The 18,350-nt window shown below is 45.6% G+C and overlaps 1 protein-coding gene and 1 long non-coding RNA gene across 12 annotated transcripts in view; one reads left to right on the top strand and one right to left on the bottom strand.

Moving 5' to 3' along the window:
- Positions 1-202, bottom strand: part of MTMR3 (myotubularin related protein 3) — a 241,690-nt gene extending 241,488 nt beyond the window's left edge. For all 11 annotated transcript variants that reach the window (XR_012155157.1, XM_073313592.1, XM_073313591.1 and 8 more), the window contains exon 1: positions 19-202. The gene's annotated coding sequence lies outside the window, so the exon portion shown is untranslated. The remainder of the gene's footprint in view (positions 1-18) is intronic.
- Positions 1-18,350, top strand: part of LOC140898966 (uncharacterized) — a 38,218-nt gene that overhangs the window by 543 nt on the left and 19,325 nt on the right. The window contains exon 2 of the long non-coding RNA XR_012155170.1: positions 10,405-10,513. This is a non-coding gene — a long non-coding RNA (uncharacterized lncRNA). The remainder of the gene's footprint in view (positions 1-10,404; positions 10,514-18,350) is intronic.

The following is an 18,350-nucleotide window of genomic DNA, read 5'->3' as shown; positions in this document are numbered from 1 at the left end:
AGCCGCGTGTCCCCTTACCGTGCGACGGGGCATGGCGCGGAGCGCCCCGGGGCACGGCCGCCTGCCTGAGGCGGGAGCGACGGGTCCGGGTCGCCTGGCTCCTCTGCGCGGCCAGCGCCTCCTCACAAGCACAACAACATGGCGGCCGCACAGCGCGCGGGCACGGGCGCGCGCGGCCAGGGCGAGGGGCGGGGCCGGCGGCGCGCGCGCGCGCGCTCCCCCCGCCCCGCGCTCCCCCCGCCCCGGCCGGCGGCCCCCGGCCCGGTCCCGCGCAGCGGCGCGTCAGGCGCCGGCCGCTGAGCCCCGCGCTCCCCCGGCGGAGCCGCTGCGGCGAGCGGCGTTCGTGACGGGAGGGGAAAGCGGGGGCTCCGGCGCCGAGCGCGACGGAGGCCGGTCTCCTCAGGAGCCGGGCGGGGCCTTCGCTCGCCGCGGCGCCCTCTGCGGGGCCGGGAGCTTCGCGTCCCGCGCCCGCGGAGCTGCTCGAGCGGGCGTCCGCCCCGGCCCCGCCTGTGGAGACCCCGAGCTCCGCGTGCCGGAGCGTTCCCGCCGCCCCGCTGGCTCCGGCCAGCGAGATGCAAACGCCCGGGTCCGTGGTTGGCGGATCCTTCGCGCCGCAGAAACCACCCTGCGGAGAGCCAGGGGGCTGAGCGCGAAGGGCGGCGCTGGGCTCCCCTCCGCCTGGGGTCAGGAGTGACGTCTCCTCCGCTGGGTCTCCAGCGCCCCAAATCCCTGAGTGGGGGAAACCTATCGCAAGAGTCACTACAGGTTTGCAAGATGGGCTCTCCTCTCCCCTCTTTCATGTATGGCACAGAGCAGGGGTTCTCAAACTGGGGGTCGCGAGGTTATTACATGGGAAAGTCAGGCGCTGTCAGCCTCCACCCCAAACCTGCTTTGCCTCCAGCATTTATAATGGTGGAAAATATAAATTAACACTCTTTTATAGAAGGGGGTTGCACTCAGAAGCTTGCTATGTGAAAGGGGTCCCCAGTACAAAAGTTTGAGAACCGCTGCCATGTAACATCAGTCCTATCGTTCTGTCTCCATAACTTTTCCACCATCACTGGACACACACACACATTACAAACCAGTTGAAACAGTCTCCTTTGCCATGAGGCCTACAAAACCCCTCAATAATAGTCAGGCAGCTGGTGTGCTGTAGCCACTACTCATCATGCTGACCAGTTACCAGCTCATTGCTTTCTGGTCTCTACCTGCTATCTTACATAAATGCTTCAGGATAGAGGGTCTTATGTTTGTATAAGTGTCTAGTACAATCAGCTCTACAAATAAGTGATGGCTATTGTGAGAAGAGGCTAGGGGTTTTATCAATTTCCCCAGCATATTAAACAAAATCTCTGTCTCTGAACAATCTGCAAGACGTGGATACAAATAAAATAAAGTTAACTGTAAATTGCGAAATACAAAGTTTAGAAGTAACTGCTTGCTGGTGGAAGGTGCTGGACCAAGAGCTTTGGAACCTGCCTACTCAATTGACAGCCTTCCCCTAACTTGCCCTATTTAGTCCTCACCCCTCCAAGGTAGAAAGAGGAATTCTGTTTCCACAGCTTAGTTCAAGTCTTTCCTTCTCTGTAGAACTCTAAAGAAGGGGTTATTTGTGTTTGGTTTTGTAATATAGACACCTATACAAGATATAAACTTGAGACCCACATTTCACAGAGGATGATAAATGATGAACAAAGAGCGGATAGTAATGACCTTCAGACAATTAAACCAGATCTGAATTAGAACTTTGTTAAGGCTCTTGACTGAAACCAGTGTTGGTCCCCAAGCCATTAAATCCCCACCAAAGGTACTCGTACCAGGCTGTCGTCCTGTGAGCCCGTTTCCAAAAAGTCCTTCAGCCAAAAAGAATTCCAGGCAACCTATGGAAAGAAAATAAACAGGTTCTTCTTAGGCTGGTAGAAAACACTTCTACAGTTCCCTCTTCCAGGACCAGACAAGCAATTTCAAAATCACCTTTCCTCTAAGGAAAAGGTTCAGACAACTTAACCTCCCTGCCCCTTTCCTTTCCTTATGGGTTGGAGTGGGAGGAAGGAGAAACCTGTACTCATCCTTTCTTCAGGATTAAGGCTACAAAATCCCAAAGTCCCTTTCCTCTGGGATTAAAGTGAACAAATGAAGTAGTTGCTTCAGAGACCCTTTCCCCATCACAGGAGCTGTTTGACTCAGCTGCCAAGCAATTCATTTCTCCTTCCTCCTTTCAGAACCACCAGGCTGGTCTCCTGGAAGGTTAATGGACTCCAGCTGATTTTGATCTTTGCTTATTAACCCTTGCCTCCCAGAATAGAATCATAGGCCTTGTCTACATGGGGAAAGGTTTATTTAAGAAAGAAGTACTAGAAACAAGAGAGAATGATGGAAATAAATGGCTACAAGGCAAAACACATCAAATGCAAATCTGGATCTACACTTACCAATCATTTCCTTTCCTGACTAATAAAGTAGATTTCCCCCAAAAAGCTCAGTTAGGCTATTTCTACACTACAGCCTATGCTGGCAAAACTTGTGTCACTCAGGGGTGTCAATAAACCACCCCCCTGGGCGACATAAGTTACTCCGACATAAGTGCACGTGCACACAATGCTATGTCGGCAGGACAGCTTGCAATTTTTAACACCTCATTCCTTGCAGAGGATCTTTCTCCCTCCTCTCTTACATTGAAACAGATTTTTGTTTCTATTCGTAGACAGAGTAAACCCCCACCTTTTTGTAAAGATTATTTTCTACCTTCAAGAAAAGGAGTACTAGTGGCACCTTAGAGACTAACCAATTTATTTGAGCATAAGCATATGCATCCGATGAAGTGAGCTGTAGCTCACGAAAGCTTGTGCTCAAATAAATTGGTTAGTCTCTAAGGTGCCACAAGTACTCCTTTTCTTTTTGCGAATACAGACTAACATGGCTGCTACTCTGAAACCTTTCTACCTTCAAGAGCTTTCAACTATTTGCAGTTGTTTCTGGTTTTCCATTGAAAATCTTGGGATTGAGAAGGGCTAAACAATTGAGCCTTACATTGCATTACTTGGTAAAGAGGGCCAGGTGACAACTCCCTCCTGCCTGAATGGGCTGTCATCGAGACACATTATCCCCTGGTGACTAATTTTTACTCCCAGACAGTCCCTAAAGCATACTTTCAATATAAATACATTATTCCTTAAATATTACCCATACATACATATCACAATGATTATGAATCTTGACAAATTAAGAAGTTTCTGTAGATCCCTTACATATTACTCTTTACAGGTAAATATCCTGTAAGACATGTGTTTGGTGTAGTGAGTTTGTCAGGTCTGAGGTGAGAGTTGTTTGCAAAGGACAGGAGACCCTTTGCCTAAATGCTTCTGTGTCACTATGGGTCCTTTAATGTAGCAAAGAAGAGCTAATGGCTTGAAGTTGAAGCTGGACAAATTCAGACAGGAAATAAGATGTAAATTTTTAACAGTGATGGTAATTAACCATTGGAACAACTTATCAAGGGTTTCAGAGTAACAGCCATGTTAGTCTGTATTCGCAAAAAGAAAAGGAGTACTTGTGGCACCTTAGAGACTAACCAATTTATTTGAGCATAAGCTTTCGTGAGCTACAGCTCACTTCATCGGATGCATACTGTGGAAACTGCAGAAGACATTATATACACAGAGACCATGAAACAATACCTCCTCCCACCCCACTCTCCTGCTGGTAATAGCTTATCTAAAGTGATCACTCTCCCTACAATGTGCATGATAATCAAGTTGGGCCATTTCCAGCACAAATCCAGGTTTTCTCACCATCCACCCCCCCCCCCCACACACACACAAACTCACTCTCCTGCTGGTAATAGCCCATCCAAAGTGACCACTCTCCCTACAATGTGCATGATAATCAAGGTGGGCCATTTCCAGCACAAATCCAGGTTTTCTCACTCCCCCCCCCCCACACACACACAAACTCACTCTCCTACTGGTAATAGCTTATCCAAACTGACCACTCTCCTTACAATGTGTATGATAATCAAGGTGGGCCATTTCCAGCATAAATCCAAGTTTAACAAGAACGTCTGGGGGGGGGGTAGGAAAAACCAAGGGGAAATAGGCTACCTTGCATAATGACTTAGCCACTCCCAGTCTCTATTTAAGCCTAAATTAATAGTATCCAATTTGCAAATGAATTCCAATTCAGCAGTTTCGTGCTGGAGTCTGGATTTGAAGTTTTTTTGTTTTAAGATAGCGACCTTCATGTCTGTAATTGCGTGACCAGAGAGATTGAAGTGTTCTCCGACTGGTTTATGAATGTTATAATACTTGACCTGGATTTGATCCAGAAAACCTGGATTTGTGCTGGATATGGCCCACCTTGATTATCATACACATTGTAAGGAGAGTGATCACTTTAGATAAGCTATTACCAGCAGGAGAGTGGGGTGGGAGGAGGTATTGTTTCATGGTCTCTGTGTATATAATGTCTTCTGCAGTTTCCACTGTATGCATCCGATGAAGTGAGCTGTAGCTCACGAAAGCTTATGCTCAAATAAAGTGGTTAGTCTCTAAGGTGCCACAAGTACTCCTTTTCTTTTTGCGAATACAGACTAACGGCTGTTACTCTGAAACCTAACCATTCAGTAACACTCTTCTTTTATTTTACTAATAAATCTTTAGTTTACTAAGGATTGGCTGACAGCATGATATTTGGGTAAGATCTGCTATACATATGGACCTGGGGATACGTGTGTGATCCTTTGGATTAGTGAATGTCTCATATGGTGAATTTGGTTTTCAATAACTTCTGACTACATTAGACCTTTTTGCTTAGATAGGAGCTAAGGATTGGAATGCCTAAAGGAGACTGTGTTTGGCTAATTGTTAACGACTGTGATAGTACAGAAGCTCTTTTGATACTGGTTTGGTGACTGTAATTACAGAATAAACCACCAGTTTTGGGAGATTGCCTGCCATGTTTCTTGCTGGCTGACCTGAGTATGGCATTCTCAGTGTGGCCCATCCAGGCACCTGGTCACAGCACCTTCTACCAATGTGCTTATAACAATCAATAACATACTACTAAAAACTGTAACATCTTGGAACGTCTATTAACCCTTTATAACCTATTTAGGAATGTACCATTAACATAAAGACCAAAAAGGAAAAAGTAGGGCAAAGGTTAAAAATGGTGAGGCCTTGGGCTGCAACGATTTGTTATAATTATTATCATTATTTTTCAGCAGCTTAAAAAATTTGATGACCAATTCTCACTACTTTGTAATTTAATGTCAGGGTTAGAATCTTTTAGAGATTACACTGCAATTTTTCTTTAGTCATTTTATAACTCCTGAGTTTCTCATTTATATGCTACATTTTCAATTTGTTTATACCTAACATCCGGTTCCTACTCCCGAGGTTCTCTGACCTAACCATAACCAGCACAAGTCCAGCCGAGTTCTGCAAACACTCCATTGTTTCCCTTTGAAAAAGAGGGGATGACAAGTACACAGTTGCCTTGTTTAGATGCAAGGAGGAAGGTCATGTGGCCCACAACTAAAGATAGTATGAGTTAAGGAAAAGCACATTAACAGATCTCTTCAGGGAACGTACAGTAAATGAGGCTTGTCTTTTAAACAGCACCAGCGTTGTCATTTGGGAGCTTCCGTCAGACTTTGAGACAAAGCAGAAACTTTGGAAAACTTCATTCCTTTCAAGAAACAGAACATCATACTGTAACTCACATGAGAGACACAGAGACAGAAAGAGACTGACCTCAAGTAGTTGCATTCCTGGGGAAGGTCCGGTATTTCAAGCCTCCTCTTGGAGCTTGTCACATTTCTTGAAATGAAAATGCTGCTTTTGTGCCTCATCACCAGCCAAGCCAGGAGTGTTTTTAATGCTCAGTTGGAGTCTAGGAGATGAGTGGTATATATCTGTCAAAAACCTAACTGTGCTACTGAAACCAGGGCTCTCTTCCCCTGGTTTGACTTGTGACATCTTGATAATCTCAATGGTTACATTCAGTCCTGAATAATTTCCATCCACCTATGAATCATCTCAGAAGAAAGATCCCTTTTGATAAAAGCCTTTTTTTCCAAAGTTCAATAGTTTGAAGAAGTTCTCCGCTTAGGGTCTGAGCCTAACCCCACTGATCCCAATGACTTCAGTGGGCTTCGGATCAGTCACTTAGAAAGGAATTTTTCTGTGGACCTCAGCAGTCTGTGAGCTGTTTTTAATGTTTTGTCACAGATAGATAGACAGACAAACTGGGGCCAGTGGCTGCACATAGATTCACCTTGGACTGTCAGGATTTAAGGGTTGTCCTATATCAGTGGAAAGGTGACTTTCCTTAGATATGCAATAATGTCTTAGATTTGATCTATGGCTTCAACATCATGAGGCATTAAAGACCGAAGTAAACAAATGTATTTTTGTTTGTTTGTAGAATTGCTTGAATTCTATTCATTTATAAAATTCAATTCAATTCAATTAGTAGAACTCATACATGGAGGGATAGCTCAGTGGTTTGAGCATTGGCCTGCTAAACCCAGGGTTGTGAGTTCAATCCTTGAGGGGGCCATTTAGGGATCTGGGCCAAAAATTGGGGATTGGTCCTGCTTTGAGCAGGGGGTTGGACTAGATGACCTCCTGAGGTCCCTTCCAACCCTGATAGTCTATGATTCTATATATTTACCCGTAATATTCATACGCATTTGAAGGGAAGCTTCAATAGTTCAGAACACCATTGAAAGACAAACACATAGTACACAGATGACCAGATAATAAAAACAATCAAAATGGACATTCAGGGTATGCCTACACTGAGACTGGACACCTCTGGCTGGCCCATGCTAACTGACTCAGACTAAGGGGCGGTTTAATTGTGGTGTAGACATTTGAGTTTGCGACCTCTGGGACCCTCCCACCTCTCAGGGACCTAGAGTCTGGGCTCCAGCCAAAGCACAGATGTCTACTCTCCAGTTAAACAGCCCCCTTAGCCTGAGCCAGCTGGCAGCACAGGCCAGCCATGGGTTTTTAATTGCAGTGTGGCCGTGCCCTCTGGGCCTCCTCTGAAACCCACTGAGTTAACAGCAGACATTCCATGGCCTTCAGTGGTGTCCGGAACAGGCTCTGACAGAGAAACTGAAGCAACCAGAAGTTGCTGCAAAGAATCGTGTTGCAGTTGCCAAATATTAGCTTAATCTTCAAAATCTTAACCACATTTGGATTCTTGCATATTCATTCACTAGACCTCTGATAGGATAACCCTCTCAAGTTATGGGAGTGGAGGAAGCCCAACCTCAGTTGGCCTGAACTTATTTTATGCTTGTGCACATGGTGTTTGCCAAATAATATTAAAGATTGATCATTCATGTTTGAAAATCCATAATTTAACCGATGTGACAAAAGTGCTGCTAAGATTGCAGCTTTCCAAACAACCTGTCGCCTTATTTGAAGGGGAAGTCGACCGAACCTTCCAAGAGTTTCCTCTAGCCACACTTTCCAGGAAGAAAATGTTGGCATGTTAATAATTAAATGTTGAATATGGAAACATTACAAATGCTAATAAAACCATCAGCTTTTCCTAATGTCCTGACACAAATCATGCAGATATTTAACCCTACACCATCCTCTCCTTCCTATGCCTATACAATGGAGGGGACACAGGACATGTACACCGAGGAAAACAAATTTCAGACCAGTACTCAAGTGACCTCAGGTTCTTAATTTGCTGAAGGGTAGAAGGCAGACAGTGTATTTCTCAGCTCTCATGGGTAGTATTGTCTAGTGGTCTGAAGTTAGGGCCTGGGAGCCAGAACCTTTCAGTTCTAGTCTCACCCTGACACTGATTGGCCGAGTGACTTTGGGCATGTCACTTAACTTCTCTGTATCTGTCTTTTGCCTCGTGTCACTTACCAAGGCACATGAGATCTTCTGGAATGACCTTGTTTACCACCCCAAAGTTCAATCTGGATCAGATCAGGGACATTACTGAGCAACATGCCCAAAGACCCTGGACACAGCAGCCTTTCCAATCCAGAGAAGACTCCATGGTCATTGCTCCCTATGCCCATCAATGTGGCAATGTGCCATGAACTCTTCCCCCTACCCCTCCACGCCAGGGGAAAACAAAGAGAACCATGACTACACCACCCTGTGATAGCCACAGCGTTAGCCACCACACACTTTGTGCTACATGTTTTGTAACAGGAATGAAACACTGTTATATGTATTTAATATGCCATCCTGTAGGTTTATTGTTTCCATATTTATAATTTTTATAAGCATGGGTCATACTTAAGGCTAAGATTTTGTCATGGATCTTTTTAGTAAAAGTCAGGGACAGGTCACCGGCTTCGGTGAATTTTTTTTATTGCCCTTGACCTGTCCCTGACTTTAACTAAAAAGATCCATCACAAAATGGGGAGCCACTGAGCAGCTGCGGGGGCCTGGCAGGGAGTTCCAGGGTCCCCCAGCACCATGAGGGCTTGGAGCTCCAGGTTCTCCCTCCCTCTCAGCCCTGAGCTGTGGGGTCCCCCACCACCAGAGGCCAGGAACTGCAGGGGCCAGCCAGGAGCTGTGGAGTTCCCCCTTCCCTCTGGCACCTGCAGTGGCAAGAAGCTGCGGGGTCCCTCCTGCTGCCTACAGTGGCTGGGAGCTTCCGGGTCCGCCCCACTGCCTTGGGTGGCAGAGGTACCCTGTAGCTTCCAGCCGCCAGCAGGTGAAGTCATGGAGGTCTTCGGAAGTCTGTGACTTCTGCGACCTCCGTGATAAAATCGTAGCCTTAGTCATATTTTTACAGTACTGCTAAACTGTTTTTAACTTGGATATTTGCACTTTGTTTCCTGTCTCTTTGCACACAATAAAATATTTTTGGAAACTCTGAGAATATTTATTAGTTTATACTAAGCATAAATGAGACATTACAAAGTTGATTATGGGAGTCAGTAACCTTGACATATTTAAGATCTTTACACACCAGGCTCACTAATTCATAAAAGTATCACACAACACTACTATAGCTGACTGTTAAATACTCTTTTTAGGCCTTCCTTAGCTGTACAGCTCTACGGTTGGCTTTTCTAACAGCTGTTGTGTACTGTGGAGCAGGAGATGCTTAATGGCATTGCACACTTGGATGAGACTGGCCCTCACTGTGGATTTTCTGGACTGACTGCTCACTGACTCTTAGCAATCTGGTGTTGCAAGTTTCCAAGGTGTGATCGCCACTTGCTTCTCCACTGTCCTTGCAACTCTCTTTTGGTGTTCATGCGCTGGGATGAGCTCGGCACACAGATCCAGGAATATGGCCTTGTGCATGCAAAAGTTCTGCAGCCACTGCTCATCGTCCCAAACCTGCATTACGATGCAGCCCCACCAGTCAGTGCTCTTTTCTCCGCCCCAGAAGCGCTAAACCCCATGGAGATGCTCTGTGAATGCCAACAGCAACCCAACGTTTTCATCTGCAGCATCCACCAGCACCCAGTCATCACCCTCAGATCTCTCTTCTTCCTCCTCACCCCACCAGTTGCAACAGTACTTGTTGAAATTCCACAAATACAGTAGAATCGAGTGTCTGGTTAAAAAAGTGTATTGGACCTGCCAACAATCCAGCTTTCAGAAATGGAAATATTTTGCTCTCCAGAAGGCTGCTTGTAACAGGTTCCCCAATGTTAAGGTTCGTTCTGGAATGTCTGATTCCTCTGGGTTTAGTGTGCGTTTATAAGCTTGACAAGCCTAACCTGTTCTTTGACTTCAGTTGGGCCTGTGTTAACTGACAAGAATGGTACTTGTCCTGCAATGTCAGGCTTGTATTGTACAGGAATCGCCTCAAATACCCGAGAGAAAACAGAGCTTAAGAAATCAGTGGGTGGAAAGTTTAACTGCAGATATCTGATTCTGACAGGCACTGGCTTTCATTCTGGTAACCAGATCCCCGTGGCTCTCCTGTAACAGGATAGGAGACATTTATTTTTGTATTTTACACCAGCTGTATTTTCACACCACGTGAACATTTGTGACACCCTTTTACAATGAAAGGGTTGTTGTGAAAAAAGATGTTAGGGAAGTGTGGCCTGGTGGCCCTGGGCACAGGCCTGGCATCCAGGAACATTTTGGTTCTGGCTTGGACACAAATTCCCTCTACGGTCTAGAGAAAATTATTTTGTCATTTATTTCAGGACCCTACTTTCAGAAACCTGTGGGGAGCCAACAGAAGTCTCCCGAGATTCCCTCAGTATAGCCCATCTATCAGAGCTTATATAAAATAATTACAGAAAACCACCACTGAAACAACCGAACTTTTATTAACTAGGGGAAAAAGGAATGGGATGAACAAAGGAATGAGAGGAAGGCATGCACTCTTTCACATAGGAATTACCACGGGACGAGTGATAACTGCTCTCTCTACCCTGTCCAGAAGCTGCTGCTGAGACCGGGACTCGATAGATGATGACGACTCTCCGGACCACGATCACCACTGGAACAGCTACCGCAGCAGAGAATGGCGATGAACAACAATGATTCAGGTGAGAGGCCTAACTAACTTCCACCCTAACCCCTTTGCGATGCCCTGTCTGCAGGTGAGAGCCCTAACCACTCGAGGTAAAACCCTGTGGATGGATGGATGCTTCCCTTCAAATAATAAACCCGAACAATAATCTACATATTTTCCCTTCCGAGGTGAGCTGTTATCTAGGCGGATAACTGGTGTCTGACCGCTTCCCTTCTTTCCAAGGTAAGAGCAAAAGGAGAAGCAACGCCTTCCCGCTCTTTTCCAGCCTAGATAATCCTTTCATTGTCTAGCAACTAGCCACTAGATTTCCCGCCTTTTTTTCCTGAAGGGAATAAAAAGGCTGTCCAACATGGCGGCCTATTTGTTCTTTACAAACCAAAATCGCGAACGATAAACAAAACCATCTAAACACCGTCACCAAGTATTAGGTCATAATTTGAATAGGGTGGAATTTACAGTGTGGCCTGGCGGCCCTGAGCACAGGCCTGGCAACCAGGAACATTTTGGTTCTGGCTTGAACACAAATTCCCTCTACGGTCTAGAGAAAGTCACTTAGGCCATGATCACAAGGGGACCCAGGGACTGCAATACTGAATGTCACAGCACCTAATTTCTGCGTGCCTAGAAAATCACAGGAACAGCACTGAGATCCACCAAACTTGAGGCAGGCGCCTAGCCTCCCATACAAACCACCTAAGTTAGCCAATAGGGGATGCAGACAAAAGGGGTGTGTGCTGAGTCCCATCCCTCTCTGAGTTGGGCATCTAAGTACAGGTTTCAAAGAGGCACCTCGCTCTGCTTGTGATTCATGAACGTGGAGAAGAGAAGCATTCTGCCGCCCAACCAAGTTGTGTGTGGGGTCCATCAGCAGCTGCTTAACTCCATACAAAACAGCCATGAGTGGGGGGAAAGAGGCAGCCCCCCTTTGTAACCTTCAGCCCAGGAGTTAGGGTACTCAGTCAGGCTATAGAAAACACCCCCTTCAAGTCCCTCCTCTGCCAGAGTGGGAGAAAAGATTTGAACAGGGATTTGCCACCATTAGGCTATGGAAGATGCTGATGTGGGGGGCATCCCTCAATCCCCTATTGAAACTGTTCCACTTTAATTTAATATGAATTGGGACAGAGAAAGAGCTAGAATGACCTCCTCTTTCCAGTTCTTTTGTGTGGAGCCAGGTGGCCTCCAAGCACGCCTACTGGATTAGGCAATTTAGGTGGCCAAACACCTATCGGTCCCTGGTGCCTGGATCACTCTGGGGCTTAGGCAGGAGCTAGGTGCCTGGAATGAGGCAGCAAGTGTGGTTGCTCAGAGGCAGAAATGTAGGCACCTAGGAAACTTTTACTGCAAAAACGTAGGTGCAAAGTGACTTTATTCGCCAACAGGGTTAAACTGCAGTCATGTCGGACTTTTCTGGATAACAGTTATGCCTAAAAACAGGATTTAGGCACCTAAGTACTTTTATGGCTCCCACACTTACCTCTCTGTTCCTGTTTATTCATCTATAAAATAATACCTCCCTCGCAATAGGGTTGGGAGCTTTAATTAATTGTTTGCAAATGTGCTTCGAAGACGAAGTCTGCTATGTGCTAGCACAGCCAGAGGCTTATGATCTGCCTGATACGAACATTTGGGAGGAAAAGTCTTATTCCAATTCTCTGCCACAGTGGAAGGAGTTTTATTTTAAACTTGGGCGTGGGATCAGATCCGTACAGATTTCTGTTGTAGCCAGAATTGTCTTTTTGCTTTTTGCACCCAAAAGAACTACACTGCTGAAACTGAAAGCTAAGTAACTTTTGGATGTTCCTCTCTGCCTCTGGGCTCGTCCACACAGGAAAGTTTTGCCAGTTATACCAGTATACTTACACTGGCATAATGGAGCCAATATCGTTATACCAATATACACTCCTATATGCCCAGTTATTCCAGAATAAGAGTGGCTTGATTTGGTTTAGTTTAAAATCCTTCCAACAAAAGCTAAAGCAAAGGCAGCCCTCTGATATTAAACACAAGGTGTTATAGCAGTATAACTACATTGGTTTATATTAACACCTTCCCTTATGCTGGTATAACTTTCCCATGTACATAAGCTCTTAGACACGAAGGTCACATGGAAGTTCTAAGCTGTATTCCCTACTCTGGCATGGACTATTGTGTGACAATCATAGACAAATCACATATTTTCTGGGCCTCATTTATTCCATCTGCAAATTGTGATACTTGCCTCCCCCACCACATGTGGGCTGGGAAGTTTAACTTATTTAAGTTTGCAAAGTACTTTGAGATCCTCAGGTGGAAAGCACTATACATGTACAAATTATTGCTATACTCAGAGCCCTCCCATTGCCAGTGAACTGGAAAAGACTCAGAAGGATAAGTAACAGGCTGCATTGTCATCTTCCACAGGAAAAAAAAAAATCTAATCATTCTTTTTTTGTAAAAATCTCTTTTTATTATATTACGTAACGTCTCATCCGCTTTGCAGCTGATGCTCCATTCCTGCATCCCCTTTGCAACAACATTCCGCTGTCGTTCTAAGCTGGGACTGAAAAGACACCACAACACCATGAAGCTTTTAGTACACTAGGACAAATGTAGCCGTGGGTTTTGCTCACATACCAGGCATATTCAGCAGGAGTGAAGCCGTGAAGCCTTTGAAGTTAGGTAGCTTTCAGAGTAACAGCCGTGTTAGTCTGTATTCGCAAAAAGAAAAGGAGGACTTGTGGCACCTCAGAGACTAACCAATTTATTTGAGCATGAGCTTTCGTGAGCTACAGCTCACTTCATCGGATGCATACCGTGGAAACTGCAGCAGACTTTATATACATACAGAGATCATGAACCAATACCTCCTCCCACCCCACTGTCCTGCTGGTAATAGCTTATCTAAAGTGATCATCAAGTTGGGCCATTTCCAGCACAAATCCAGGTTTTCTCACCCTCCACCCCCCCCACACACAAACTCACTCTCCTGCTGGTAATAGCCCATCCAAAGTGACAACTCTCTACACAATGTGCATGATAATCAAGGTGGGCCATTTCCTGCACAAATCCAGGTTCTCTCTAAGTTAGGTAGCGTTACCCATGCACCTGGCATGGTGTTGGAGATTTTGTTTATTTCATTCAGTGAGGTGGTACAGCTATCATAGGTACCAACTTTCCCAGGCGCTGGTGGGAGCTCGCGCCCCTCCTCCCCCGCCCTGACTCCACCCTTTCCCCGCCCCCATTCCAACCCCTTCCACAAAGTCCATGCCCCAACTCAGCCCCCGCCCTGCCCCTATTGGACCCCTTCCCCAAATCCCTGCCTCTTCCCCGAGTGCGCCGAGTCCCCCCTCCTCCCCACTCCCTCTCGGCTGTTTCGCGGCCTAAGTGCTGGGAGCAAGGGGGAAAAAGCGGCACGCGGCATGCTCAGGGGAGGAGGCGGAGGTGAGCTGGGGCTGGTGGGGGCGGGGAGCTGCCGGTGGGTGCAAAGCACCCACTCATTTTTCCCCATGGGTGCTCCAGCCCCAGAGCACCCACGGAGTCAGCGCCTATGACAGCTATGGGAAAGTGCTACCACCCTGGCGCACAAGGAAAAAACACAAACGTCCCGTAGACTTCCCTGGGCACTGAATCAAGCCCATTAATGATTGACTGGCTACTGAAAGCTCAGCTAATCATGTCATTCTAGAGAGACATCTGCTACTGAACCAACGAGGAGCGTGGTGGCACCTTAAAGACTAACAGATTTCTTTGGGCATAAGCTTTTGTGGGTAAAAATCCCACTTCTTCAGATGCGTGGAGTGTCTTTGTGGACACAGACAAACATGGCTACCCCTCCGATATCTGCTATCAATGTCGGCAAACCCTATGGGTTGCCAACTGTGCCCACATATCTATTCAGGGGACACCATCACAGGGCCTAATCACATCAGCCACACTATCAGAGGCTCGTTCACCTGCACATCCACCAATGTGATCTATGCCATCATGTGCCAGCGATGCCCCTCTACCATGTACATTGGTCAAACTGGACAGTCTCTATGTAAAAGAATAAATGGACACAAATCAGATGTCAAGAATTATAACATTCATAAACCAGTCAGAGAACACTTCAATCTCTCTGGTCACGCGATTACAGACATGAAAGTTGCTATATTACAACAAAAAAACTTCAAATCCAGACTCCAGCGAGAAACTGTTGAATTGGAATTCATTTGCAAATTGGATACAATTAACTTAGGCTTGAATAGAGACTGGGAGTGACTAAGTCATTATGCAAGGTAACCTATTTCCCCTTGTTTTTTCCTACACCCCCCCCCCCACGTTCTTGTTAAACCCTGGATTTGTGCTGGAAATGAGCCACCTCTATTATCATACACATTGTAAGGAGAGTGATCACTTTAGATAAGCTATTACCAGCAGGAGAGTGGGTTTGGGGGGGGGAGGGTTAGAAAACCTGGATTTGTGCTGGAAATGGCCCAACTTGATTATCATATACATTGTAAGGAGAGTGGTCACTTTAGATAAGCTATTACTAGCAGGAGAGTGGGGTGGAAGGAGGTATTTTTTCATGCTTTGTGTGTATATAAAAAGATCTTCTACACTTTCCAAAGTATGCATCCGATGAAGTGAGCTGTAGCATCCGATGAAGTGAGCTGTAGCTCACGAAAGCTCATGCTCAAATAAATTGGTGAGTCTCTAAGGTGCCACAAGTACTCCTTTTCTTTTTTCAGATATAGATGACAGTCTGATGAACAACGCTGATACACAGAGAGCAATCAGCACTTTGTATTTACAGGTCAGATTTTCCTCAGATTGCGTAAGTGAGGGCTGGGATTACTTAAAAATGTGCATTTATTCTGAAACCAGGTACTCAAGCCTTGTATTTGAAAGAATACAAAAAGGAAAGGAAATCTAAACTCAGGGCAGGTCTACACTTAAAAACGTTGCATTAGCACAGCCGCACGCTGCCGTAGTGTTTAAGTGAAGACGCTCTTAGGTCTTCCGTTGGCAGAGCTAATCCACCTCCGTGAGAGGCAGTAGCTCTATCAATAGGAGAAGCTTTTCTTTCAGCATAGCGCTGTCTGTCTACATGGGGTGGGGGGTGGTTGGTTAGTATAACAATGTCGCTCGGGGTTATGGATTTTTCACACCCCTGAGCAATGTAGTTACCCCAATATAAGTCTGAGGTGTAGACCTGACCTCTATATGGAAAACAGAGATGACAACAAAATGAAGAAAAAGGAAAAGAGGAAAGAAAGGCAAGGAGACGGTAAAAGAAGGGGTGAAGGAAAGAGGGAGCAGAGAAGAATATGGGAAAGAACAAAGGCAGGGAGAGAGATTTGCTTTGACTGACAGAATCCGCATCCATCCATTAAAAGATGTGAATGTAGAACAGAGAATGCAGGGGAGAACCCTGCAGCCTGCAAATTAGTGTGGAAACCATTCACAACAAGCAGGTCTAGACACTAATAATGGTTACTACGCTACGGCATGTTACAAAGGAGTAAGAGTCCACGTCACAAACACGCAGAGCAGCTTTCCTTCCTTTCCTGTGGCACAGATCTCTATTGTGTACTTGTTCTGTATGTACAGTTTCCACTGGGATCACTGGCGAATATATAGCAGAGATGCTCCCTGCAGGAATGCACAAGGAAAACTGGAGCGGAATTTTGCCCATTGTTAGTGAAGAAAGATAATATTACCAAAATATCAAACAAAAACTTACATAGTTCTTTTCCAAAGCATCAAAACAGCCCTGAATCCTGCCAGGAAAGAAATGTTAGTAACTAGTCATGCCAGTCTAGCAGCATCACTTATTAGATGGAGTTTAGAGTGCACATTTACAAACATTAAGAAGTACGGAGCTGACAGCATTTTTAGCTTGTAACGCCCTCTTCAGGTCACTCAGCAATTAAGGGTCTCTTCTCCCCTCCATATGTGTGCACAGTTTATACACTAAGGCTCTGGTCCTGTGAACACTTCTTACCAGGCGTCCTGGGACTACTCAAAATAGTAAACCCTAGACTGGGTAGTAATGGCCAGATCGTTGGCCCCATTCTGGCCTCTTTGTGCTGATGGATCCAGCCAGCTGGTGTTCCTTTGGCATAGCTATGAGGAAGGAGGCATGGCTGGAGTGCTGCTCCAATCATGATTTTAGGCTGCTCTAAACTATCCTGAGACAGTGCAGAACTGGCCCCAGGACTGGAGAACTGCATATGGCTCCTCTGCAGCCTCCTCATCTGAGCCTGGTGTTTACAGGACACAGCAGATAGCTGAGCCATAAGTATTTGCAGGATTGGGCTCTTACAGTATTTAAGCAACACAGAAGTGCTGAAGTGAGCTGTAGCTCACGAAAGCCTATGCTCAAATAAATGTGTTAGTCTCTAAGGTGCCACAAGTCCTCCTTTTCTTTTTACAGAAGTGCTACACTCCCTATAACAACTCCCTCTGCAGATAGGAAGGAGTAATGCCATGTTTCTGAAACCTGAAGAAGAGCTCTGTATACGCTTGGAAGCTTGTCTCTCTCACCAACAGAAGTTGGTCCAACACAAGATATTACCTCACCCACCTTTCTCTCTCTGTTTCTAAAATGCATTTCTTAACTAGAACTCTAGAAAGCTAAGGGCCTAGTTATGCCCCCAGAAACAGACACAACTTCCACTGAAGAGAAAAAATGGCACATATTAGTTAAAAATCAATCAAGCATATAAAATCACTTTAAAAACTAGAAATAGCAAATATGTAACCTATGGAAACAAGTAACCTCACAACGTTGTTTAGAGTGAGCCTCATTCCTCCCTTACCTGCTTTGTTTGTTCAATTGAGGGCCTGATCCCGCTCTTATTGAGGTCAATGAGATCACATTTACATTGGAAGCTCGTTGGCGAGGGACCATGTCTTCGTTATATACGGTGCTAAGCACACACAGCTTTTATAATAAATCAGTGGGCACTGCTTTGGCAAATCCAGTATCATTGGCCCTGAAGGATTTCAAATTTAGGAAGTAAAGGCCTGTGGTACAATGCCATATTGCTGTTCAGCATAAACTTATCATAGGACTTGTCTACATGAACAGTTAGACTGCGGAAAACTGAGATTAAATCAACCCCACGCAAGCTTGCTGCAGACTAACTGCCTGAGTGCATCCTGCTGACGTGGGTTAACAGCTCTTTAATGCACCTTGAGCTCGTCCCATTTCAAAGAAGACTAGATTGAAGCGCTCCAGCAAACCGTCAATGGGTACCAGCAGGGTGCACACGGACATTGGAGTGCAGCAGACTAGTCCAGGATAGATTTATATCCCAGCTTGTCATGGTCTAATTGTTCGTTTAGGCAAGCCCTAAGTTTCACTGTTATTCACTTACCACTTGACTATCTGCAGTGACCCAAGACAGCTCTTATCTTCCCGAAGGATTTTTAGACAGAGATCTGCAAAACAAAAGTTAGCATCTAGTTACAAAGCGTATCTGGAGCCACTGGGCAAACACTGAAATCAAGTCAGTCATCAGCGTATGAAGTATTTTATCTGGAAACACTTCCTGAGCTGGAAGAATGGTTTTAACAGCATCCCAGGTGAGCTGACACAGGCTCACTGCTGTAGTTTACAATGCCAAAGACCTTTGCTGAAATACACTGAACTCTTCCAGGAAAAAGTACTGGGGTTACGGATTTATGGAGTGTGGCTTCATTTAGAAATGCCAGCAACTTCCTTTCCCCTCAATCCCCATTCTCATCTTATTCTGGCACTTCCCAACAGCACCCTCTAGTTCTGCACTCTAGTGTTCACTAACACACAAATAAGCTAAACAACTGTGCTCAAAATAAGCTAACCCTGTGACGTTTCCCCACCGGGCTCCTGTGGCCCTTTC

This window comes from Lepidochelys kempii, chromosome 15 (assembly GCF_965140265.1).
Source record: "Lepidochelys kempii isolate rLepKem1 chromosome 15, rLepKem1.hap2, whole genome shotgun sequence".
NCBI classification, from domain to species: domain Eukaryota; kingdom Metazoa; phylum Chordata; order Testudines; family Cheloniidae; genus Lepidochelys; species Lepidochelys kempii.
This window is presented reverse-complemented; position numbering and strand designations above follow the sequence as displayed.